Raw genomic sequence first — 9,861 nt, forward strand, 5'->3', positions numbered from 1 at the left:
TATTTTAATGACATTTCCTCGTAATCCTTTCTTTTCTCTTCCGCACTCTCAAGGGGCCGCCGCAGTGACCCGCTCTCTCCTGCCCTACTTTTCCTTTCTCTGAATCCTGGGAGGCGATTCTCTGCACCTCCTGGAGGCGCTCTTGCCTGGGAGGCCCAGGCAGTTCACCTCTGTTAACACTGAACCCAGATGGTCCCTCCTTCAAAGGCTCGTCCAGCCAGGAGACCCGATTCCTCACAGTGGTTTTGGAGCAGAGGGCAGGGAACATTGTGCCCCACAAACCTTTCTTTTTTTTTTTGCGGTACGCGGGCCTCTCACTGCTGTGGCCTCTCCCGTTGCGGAGCACAGGCTCCAGAAGCGCAGGCTCAGCGGCCATGGCTCACGGGCCCAGCCGCTCCGCGGCATGTGGGATCTTCCCGGACTGGGGCACGAACCCGCGTCCCCTGCATCGGCAGGCGGACTCTCAACCACTGCGCCACCAGGGAAGCCCCCCCACGAAAATTTCTTGAGCCCTTAGTCTGTGTATGGCCCCGAGCTGGACCAAGCTAACCGAGAAGATGAATTAGTCAGCGGGGGTAGCGAATGTATGAACAGACATGAGAGGCCGATATGACTGGGCTGCCGTGGAAGGAAGCCCGGGCGTGGCCCACGGGAGCCCTGATCAGCCTGGGGGAATCAGAGGAATATCAAAAAACTGGCTAGGCCTTGGAGGATGCACAGGAGTCCAGAGGTGGACAAAGTGGGGAAGAGTGTAAGGAAGAGGGACACAGCATGCCATGTTTGGGGAACTGGGAGGAATTACGCTCAGGTGGGGAGCTGGTCTGTGTGCTCTGGGGAAGAGGGGGTGGAGCGGGAGGGGAGATAGGGCTGGAACTGCAGGTGGGGACTTGATCATGAGGGTCCTGCAGTGTCAATCAGGGAGTGTGGCCTTCACCCTGGGAGCAGTGGGGAGCCCAAGGGCTCATCAAGTTTGGGTGGGAGAAGGATCACCCAGCAGTTCTGTGGGGCAGCCTGGAGGTGGGCGCTGTGACCCACGTGATTGCTGACAGTGGTCTACCTAGGGCAGGGGTACTGGGGCTGGGGGACAGCAGACAGATTCAGGAGATACTTAGACTATAAAATCAATCAGACTGGGGCTGATTAGATGTAGAGGATGAAGTAGAGAGAGGAGTCAGGGATGACTCCTAGGTTTCTATCCTGAGTAACTGGGATACGTATTGAATACTAAGCTTTGGGTTATAACAGAGGTTGACAAACTTTTTCTTAAAAGGTCAATGGTAAATACTTGAGACTTGTGGAACATTCGGTGTTCCAAAGCTGCCATAGACAATATACAAATGAATGGGCATGGCTGTGTTCCAGCAAAATTTTTTTACAAGAACAGGCTGGCCACGGCCATACTTTGCCAACCCGAGCTCTAAACAACAACAGCAACAAAACCCATTTTAAGTTGGCTTTAACATAAAGTGGATTAACCCATATAATTGAAAAAGTCCAGAATTGGTGGACTTCAGGCACAGTTCAGTCAGAGTTCCAGTTCTGTCTCATTGATATTTTCTCAACCCAGTACTTCTCCATGTGTCAGCTCCATCCTAAGGCTGGCTTCCCATATGAGTGCAAAACAGCCGCAGCTGTTCCAGACAAATCACATCATCAGGAGCATGAGGACGGATTAATCTTCCAGCCAAGTCCTAAGTGTCACTCTTTTTTTTTTTTTAACATCTTTATTGGAGTATAATTGCTTTACAATGGTGTGTTAGTTTCTGCTTTATAACACAGTGAATCAGCTATACATATACATATATCCCCATATCTCCTCCCTCTTGCATCTCCCTCCCTCCCACCCTCCCTATCCCACCCATCTAGGTGGTCACAAAGCACCGAGCTGATCTCCCTGTGCTATGCAGCTGCTTCCCACTATCTATCTATTTTACATTTGGTAGTGTATATATGTCAATGCCACTCTCTCACTTCGTCCCAGCTTACCCTTCCCCCTCCCTGTGTCCTCAAGTCCATTCTCTATGTCTACGTCTTTATTCCTGTCCTGCCTCTAGGTTCTTCAGAAACATTTTTTTTTCAGATTCCATATATATGTGTTAGCATACGGTATTTGCTTTTCTCTTTCTGACTTACTTCACTCTGTATGACAGACTCTAGGTCCATCCACCTCACTACAAATAACTCAGTTTCGTTTCTTTTTATGCTGAGTAATTTGTATTTAATTTTTGATAGTTTGATTAATATGTGTCTTGGCATGTTTCTCCTTGGATTTATCCTGTATGGGACTCTCTGTGCTTCCTGGACTTGACTATTTCCTTTCCCATATTAGGGAAGTTTTCAACTATAATCTCTTCAAATATTTTCTCAGTCCCTTTCTTTTTCTCTTCTTCTCCTGGGACCCCTATAATTCGAATGTTGGTGCGTTTAATGTTGTCCCAGAGGTCTCTGAGACTGTCCTCAATTCTTTTCATTCTTTTTTCTTTATTCTGCTCTGCAGTAGTTATTTCCACTATTTTATCTTCTAGGTCATTTATCCGTTCTTCTACCTCAGTTATTCTGCTATTGATCCCTTCTAGAGAATTTAAAATTTCATTTATTGTGTTGTTCATCATTGTTTGTTTGCTCTTTAGTTCTTCTAGGTCCTTGTTAAATGTTTCTTGTATTTTCTCCATTCTATTTCCAAGATTTTGGATCATCTTTACTATCATTACTCTGAATTCTTTTTCAGGTAGACTGCCTATTTCCTCTTCATTTGTTTGGTCTGCTGGGTTTTTGCCTTGCTCCTTCATCTGCTGTTTCTCTGTCTTCTCATTTTGCTTAGCTTACTGGGTTTGGGGTCTCCTTTTCGCAGGCTGCAGGTTCGTAGTTCCCGTTGTTTTTGGTGTCTGCCCCCCAGTGGCTAAGGATGGTTCAGTGGGTTGTGTAGGCTTCCGGTTGGAGGGGACTGGTGCCTGTGTTCTGGTGGATGAGGCTGGATCTTGTCTTTATGGTGGGCAGGTCCACGGCTGGTGGTGTGTTTTGGGGTGTCTGTGACCTTATCATGATTTTAGGCAGCCTCTCTGCTAATGGGTGCGGTTGTGTTCCTGTCTTGCTAGTTGTTTGGCATAGGGTGTCCAGCACTGTAGCTTGCTGGTCCTTGAGTGGAGCTGGGTCTTAGCGCTGAGATGGAGATCTCTGAGCGAGCTCTCACCGATTGCTATTATATGGAGCCGGGAGGTCTCTGGTGGACCAATGTCCTGAACTCGGCTCTCCCACCTCAGAAGCACAGGCCTGATACCCGGCCGGAGCACCAAGACCCTGTCAGCCACACGGCTTTTCACTCCCTTTAACACAATGCTGATTTGACTCAGACTCAGATCCCCTCCTGGGGCCACACGCGCCTCTGGGCGACGCCAGATGGCAGAGCTCCTGGTCTCCACGCTTCCTTCACGGTGGTCTTTCTGGATGCAGCCCGGCGAGGGTCGCCCTCAGCTCCTCTGTCCGAGGGAAACCATTCACGCCAGAAGCTTACCGGCTCTCGGGCCCCCTGTTTAGTGCGGGCAGATGTGCCCGGAGGCCCATCTCAGGCTCGGAGGCACCGGGGTCCTAAGTGTCACTCTGATTGGACGTGCTTATGTCATATGCCCATCCAGGAACCAGTCATTGTGCCTGGGGGATGGAACACACTGATTGGCTTAGCCTGGGTCATGTGCTCTATCCCTGAGTGGGGGAGGTAGAGTCAGCTTCCGGGGAACCACGTGGCCTCCCAGTGAAAATCAGGGTCTGGCAGGACGGTGGGAAAAAGGGAGGAAAGCAAGAAAAGCAAAAGTATGTGCCCCTCCAAAGACTTGTACACATAGCAACATTATTCATAATAGCCCCAAATCCAAATTCCCATCAAGCAGTGAACAGATAAACAAAATGTCATATATCCATCAGATGGAATACCACTCAGCACTAAAAGGGAAAGAAGTACTGATATGTGCAACAACGTAGATGAACATAGAAAACAATACGCTGAGTGGAGGAAGCTAGACACAAAGACTACATATTATATGTTTCTATTTATAGGAACTTTCTAGAAAAGGTAAAACTAGAAAGCAGATCAGTGGTTGCCTGGGGCCTGGGATGGGAGTGGGGATTGACTGCAAATGTGCACAAGGGAATTTGGGATTGTGGTAACTGTTGCACACTATAAGTTTATTAAATCTCATCCAAATGAATAAAATAAGTAAACTTTAGGGTATGTAAATTATACCTAGGGCTTCCCTGGTGGCGCAGTGGTTGGGAGTCCGCCTGCCGGTGCAGGGGGCGCGGGTTCGTGCCCCGGTCTGGGAGGATCCCGCGTGCCGCGGAGCGGCTGGGCCCGTGAGCCGTGGCCGCTGGGCCTGCGCGTCCGGGGCCTGTGCTCCGCGACGGGAGAGGCCGCGGCGGTGGGAGGCCCGCGTACCGCAAAAAAAAAAAAAAAAAAAAAAAATTATACCTCAATAAAGCTGTTTTTAAAAAAGGCTGATGGGGGCAGAGAGGATGCTATGGCTATTAGGGTCCACGCAGAGAACGATGGTGTCACTCACGGATCAGGGGACAGAGAGGCAAGGGCAGGCTTGAGGGCAAATGCTGAGGTCCCTCTGGACAGGCTGAGCAGGAGGTGCTTCTGGGACATCGGGAGTGCCATCCAGCAGAGCTCCGGGTAAAGGCCAGGGGTGGAGCTGGGGGTCTGGGGATGGTGGGTGTTCAGAAGGACACTGAAACAGTGGCAGTGGATGAGTCCCCCCAAGAGGGTGTGGTCTGAGAAGAGAAGGCTGCCATGATAGAGCCCTGAGAAGCAGAAACATCTAGTGGACCAACAGAAGAAGGGAAACCGGCAAAAGCATGAGATACTTTGATAGCCAGAGAAGCTAGAAGAGGTCCCAGTCAGGGCATGTGCCAATGCCCAGAGCCTGGGGCGCTGTGGACTGAGGTGTGGCCACCAGGTGAACCATAGGAGGTCCTGGTGGCCTTGCCGAGAACAACGACCATGGAAGGGTGAGATGTGATACAGGCTGCAGTGGGTGAGGAATACAAGGGGTCGGTGAGCATAGTCAACACCGCTGAGAAGTTCAGCTGGCGAGGGAAGGAGGAAGCGGGGTGGCTGGGGGCAGGGCGGAAACCAAAGGCAGAAGCAGTGGGCACGGTCCACACTCTTGAGAGGTGTGGCTGGGAAGAGGAGGAGACAGGCGGTGTGGGGCAGCTGAAGCCACTCCAAGCTCCATGACACTCCTGGAACCGGGTCACCTGCCCGTTGCCCATGCCGCCAAGCCCCATCAAGCCACCCCAGCTACTCACACTGGGGAGACACAGCTCTTGCTGGGGCTGGCTCCCAACCTGCCCTGGCCGCTGTCCGCTGACCAGCACAGTGTGGCTGCATCTCAAGTGTGGCCAGGCTGGACACGGAGGTGATGGCATTCAATGGAGCAGAGGATGGCTCTCGGGCATTGTTCTGACCTTTTCTCCAGACCCCACCCACAGGGTCCTGGCCCTCGGAGACAAATTCTGGGAGTGCTTTGTGTGACAGCTTTGTGTGAAATGTCAAGTGGGAGGGAATTCCCTGGTGGTCCAGTGGTTGGGACTCGGCGCTTCCACTGCCATGGCCCGGGTTCAATCCCTGGTCAGGGAACTAAGATCCCACAAGCCGTGCTACAGCCAAATAAATAAATAAATAAAAAGAGGGTTAAAAAAAAAAAGAAATGTCAAGTGGGAGAACCTTCTCGGCACTACCTTCACTTTAGGTCTGGGCATCACCCCCCGACCTGATAACCCAGATGCCCATCAGCCCAGGGAGCATGAGACTGGTACCGGTCAGCCTATTTTTCCAATTCTACACACAGCTATCGGTTGGCTCCTCCCCACAGCCCTGACAGGTTGTCATCATTACATCCATCCGGCTGACAAGGAGAATGAGACTCAGAGAGGTTGAGTGGCTCAGCTAAGGTCACACAGCAAGTGAGTAGCACAAGTGGGTTGGGCACCCAGGTCAACCTCCTCAAGAGCCTGCTCCCTTTCCCCCAATGATCCTTGACAAAGGGTGTGGAAAACAAAAGAGGAGGGCAGGAGGGGTGGGGAGGGGAGGACGGAGTTCTGAATGGCAAAGTGGTGAACCAAGGTTGGAGCCCCAGTTGTGCCCCAGCTCCTGGGGCCAGGGTGAGTCACTCTCCCACACAAGGCCTCAGTTTCCCTAGCTGTACAATGAGCTCTTAGGTCCCTTGTGGCTGCCACATGCTGAGTTCTGTGACCAGGTGCTTATCGGAGACACTTCTGCCCTCTATGGTAGAAACAAAAAAACGCCCCTGGGAAGGTTAGCAGCAGGGAAAGGCCATGGCGGGGGGAAAAGGGTCTCCTCTACCAGGCCGGGCCCTGGAGGAGCTGCACCCAGGGAATATGGCCAAGCCCAGCCTATATGCTGGCTCAGCACTTCGCTGGGACAAAGGCCCAGCCTGATATCATTGTGCCTCTTGCAGGAGCTGCCCCGTCTCAGTCATCCCAGCAGCACCTGCCACGGCTTTGCATGAGTCTCTCCTCTTTTCAGCTGTGGCCTCCCTGTCTGCAAACCTCCACCAAAGGAGCTCTCCAGGCCAGCTTTCTCCCCACCCTCAGCTCCCCTGCCCACCCCTTCTCCCTGTTTCCACAACTGCAGGCCCTCTGGAGCCTCACGGCTGCCCTAGTGTCTCCATGGGAGATGCCTGAAGGATGACCCATTAGTCAGCGAGTCAAGACCTTCCAAAAGGAATCAGCGTCCCAGAGAGGGTAGGTGCCTAAGCAAGGCCACACAGCAGACACGGGGGTCCGGCATGGAACCTGGGCCTCCTGACCACTCAGCTCATTTCTGTGGCCCCTTCCAATAGTTTTTATGATAGAAAATATTTTATTCTTCTTTATGTCTTTGTGTTATGTTTATAACTCAGACCCACATCCTAATTTTCAGTTCACCAGACATATTTACAGTCACTCAAATGTTACTCCCTGAAGTGACCATGGCTCAGTCCCCTTTCTGCCCACACAGGTGACCTCACCCAGCCCTGTGGCTTTTAACACCCTCTCTCTCTCTGCCCCTCCCTCCTCCTCTTCCGTCCTCCTATTCTCTCTCTCCTCACATTCAATCCATCAGGAAATCGTGTTGTCCCTACCTCCAAAACATCTCCAGAATCCAACCACCCCTTGCCACCTCCACCTCTGCCACCTCGTCTCAGCCACCATCATCTCTCTCCTGGATTAGAGCTGTAGCCTCCCCATGGCCTCCCTGCCTCCACCCTTGATCCCTTCAGCCTGGTCTCCACACAGTAGCCAGAGGATCCTGTTAAGATGCAAGTCTCTGCTCAAAGCCCTCAGGGCTCTCACCTCACTAGTAGTGAAAAGACAAAGACCATGCCTTGGCTTATAGGGCCAAACACATCTGCCCTCCATGTGCCCTCTGACCTCACCTCCTACCACTCTCCCTATCAAGTACCCTCTGCTCCCCCTATACTGGCCTCCCAGCTGTTCTTCCGTCACAATCCACTCCCACCCCAGGCCCTTTGCACTTGCTGTTTCCACCACCTGGAGCGCTGCTCCTTGGATATCCACATGACTCCCACCCTCCCTCATTTCTTTGAAGTCTCTGCCAGAAGTCACTTCCTCAGAGAGGCCATCCTGGACTTGGACCCCCCTGTCTAACCGTGTTCTCACTCTCTGTCCCTTTGCCCTGCTTTATAGCATGCAACACCACCCGGATTCTAGTACATCATACCTACTGGTTGGTTCGATGAGTCCCATCCCGAAAGTAAGCCCAGCAGGGAAGACACTATCTCTTTTCCTTACTGACGTATCTGGAGCCCCCAGCCCAGTGGCTGGGACATAGAAGATGCTCAATAAATACTTACTGAGCAAATGACAGGATGAGCCCTAGCACCTGCCCTAATGTCTTTTTTTGTGTGTGTGTGGCACGAATATCAGTCATTTATTGACATTAACATTATGAACACATAATGGAAAAATGCTCCTCAAAGAGGAAGGTGAACTTTGACTGTCAATAGGACAAAGCTGTCTTCAGAAGATAGAGAGGTGGAAACTAGGTTCACAGTTGGGTTTCGAGTCCCTGAGGATGGAGCTCGTCTGTGTATGTGCATCCACAGGGGCAAGGTGTTGGAGGAGGAGGAGGAGGCTCAGGAATGTCTCCAGCTGCTTCTTTGATCTGTAAGCGATTAGTCCTCCCTTGTTGGCCCACTGGTCCACTCCAGCAGCGCCTCTGTTTCGCACGTGGTACACCAACTGTGGCAAGTCAAGCCCCGAGTTGGGGTTTCTTTCCAAGCACTCTTTTAAGTCCACCATTCCCCCACCCATGGCCCTGAGGATGGCGTGAGCAGCACAAGAGTCCCACTTGAATGTGGTATCTTCTGAGAAGATGTAAATGTCAACAAGGCCGAGGACAACACAGAGGCTCTTGTAACCAGCCCCAGCTGCCCGGAATCTGCGCTCTGCACACACTCGTGACAGTGCGGTCTTGATGGTCTCTTTTTTTTTTTTTTTTGCGGTACGCGGGCCTCTCATTGTTGTGGCCTCTCCCGTTGCGGAGCACAGGCTCTGGACGCACAGGCTCAGCGGCCATGGCTCATGGGCCCAGCCGCTCTGCGGCATGTGGGATCTTCCCAGTCCGGGGTACGAACCCGTGTCCCCTGCATCGGCAGGCGGACTCTCAACCACTGCGCCACCAGGGAAGCCCGATGGTCTCCTTTTCACTTGTACTAATGACAGCTGAGAACGGGTGGGAGCATTCCGCCTCAGAGCTGGGGTTTTGGGTCACTTGGCTCTGCGTTTCACTGCTGTTTCTTGTAGAGACGGGAGGCAGAAATGAATGGATGTTGGTCCCCATGTAAGAAAGGCCCCAGTAGCACTGTCCTTTCCACCTGAGGGTGTTTAGTTCTTGTGATACAAAAGGTTGGTTGACGACTCCCATCAGGGGCACCCCTGTCTGTATGTCACAGACACCAATTAAAATAGTGACACACTGAAGTCCACTGGGGAAGATTCCTTGCTTGGATTTAACGTCAGCAGAACCTTTTATATACCGATAAGTTGAATCTATAGGATCCACCCAAACTCCCAAAGTGTCCTGTGGAATGTTGATCTCTATTGCATCCAGAGCTGGGTCACTAAAGACAACGTCCTGATGTACAACCTTGGCTAATGCTTCAGAGGCCAACTTGTTACCATTAAGGACTTTGAGAAGATCTACTGTTTCTTCCACTGTTGGACACGGTCTCATGATAATCTTTTCCCCCAAATCATTTGTAAACTCATTGGATTCTTCTCCAAAAATTGTTTTTCCCAAGCCTGGAAACTTGTTCTCCATACTGTTTTATAACTTCCTGTACCAGTACATCAGCCAGGGGCTTGAAATCCACTGCAAACTTCTTGTTCTTTTCTCCCTCTTTCTTTTCTTCTATCAGCAGCTGGAAGAGGGCTTGCACGCCCGGGCAATGTTGGCAGCTTTCTCAGAGACACAGAGCAGCTCCCGGAGGATACCTGACATTTCTGAACCTGGCTTTTCAGTTGCAGCGTCTGGTGGAATCGGCACCCACCCTCCGGGCCGTCAGCTTAAGCAATACTAAATAACGTTTTCCTTTGGTCATTTGAATTTCATCCTGTGCAATTTGTTACAACTCTCATTCGCATCAAGGGAAACCTAACCATCATCACTCTTCCGGAGAGGCGATGGGTGCGTGCTGGTCGCCCAGCCCGGGGACCCGGATCCGGGCAGGAAGGGAGGCTGTGGTGCCGAGGCGAGTGGGGCGTCAAGAGGAAAGCGTGTTACCTAAGCCGGGATGCGGAGCCCACTGCCCTAATGTCTTGTAGGGCATCCGCCATTTA

General features: G+C 51.7%; 1 pseudogene; it reads right to left on the reverse strand.

Moving 5' to 3' along the window:
* Positions 1-8,040: 8,040 nt before the first annotated feature.
* Positions 8,041-9,583, reverse strand: LOC132476909 (inositol polyphosphate 1-phosphatase-like; annotated as a pseudogene).
* Positions 9,584-9,861: the final 278 nt, after the last annotated feature.

This window comes from Mesoplodon densirostris, chromosome 16, assembly GCF_025265405.1.
Source record: "Mesoplodon densirostris isolate mMesDen1 chromosome 16, mMesDen1 primary haplotype, whole genome shotgun sequence".
Taxonomy (NCBI): domain Eukaryota; kingdom Metazoa; phylum Chordata; class Mammalia; order Artiodactyla; family Ziphiidae; genus Mesoplodon; species Mesoplodon densirostris.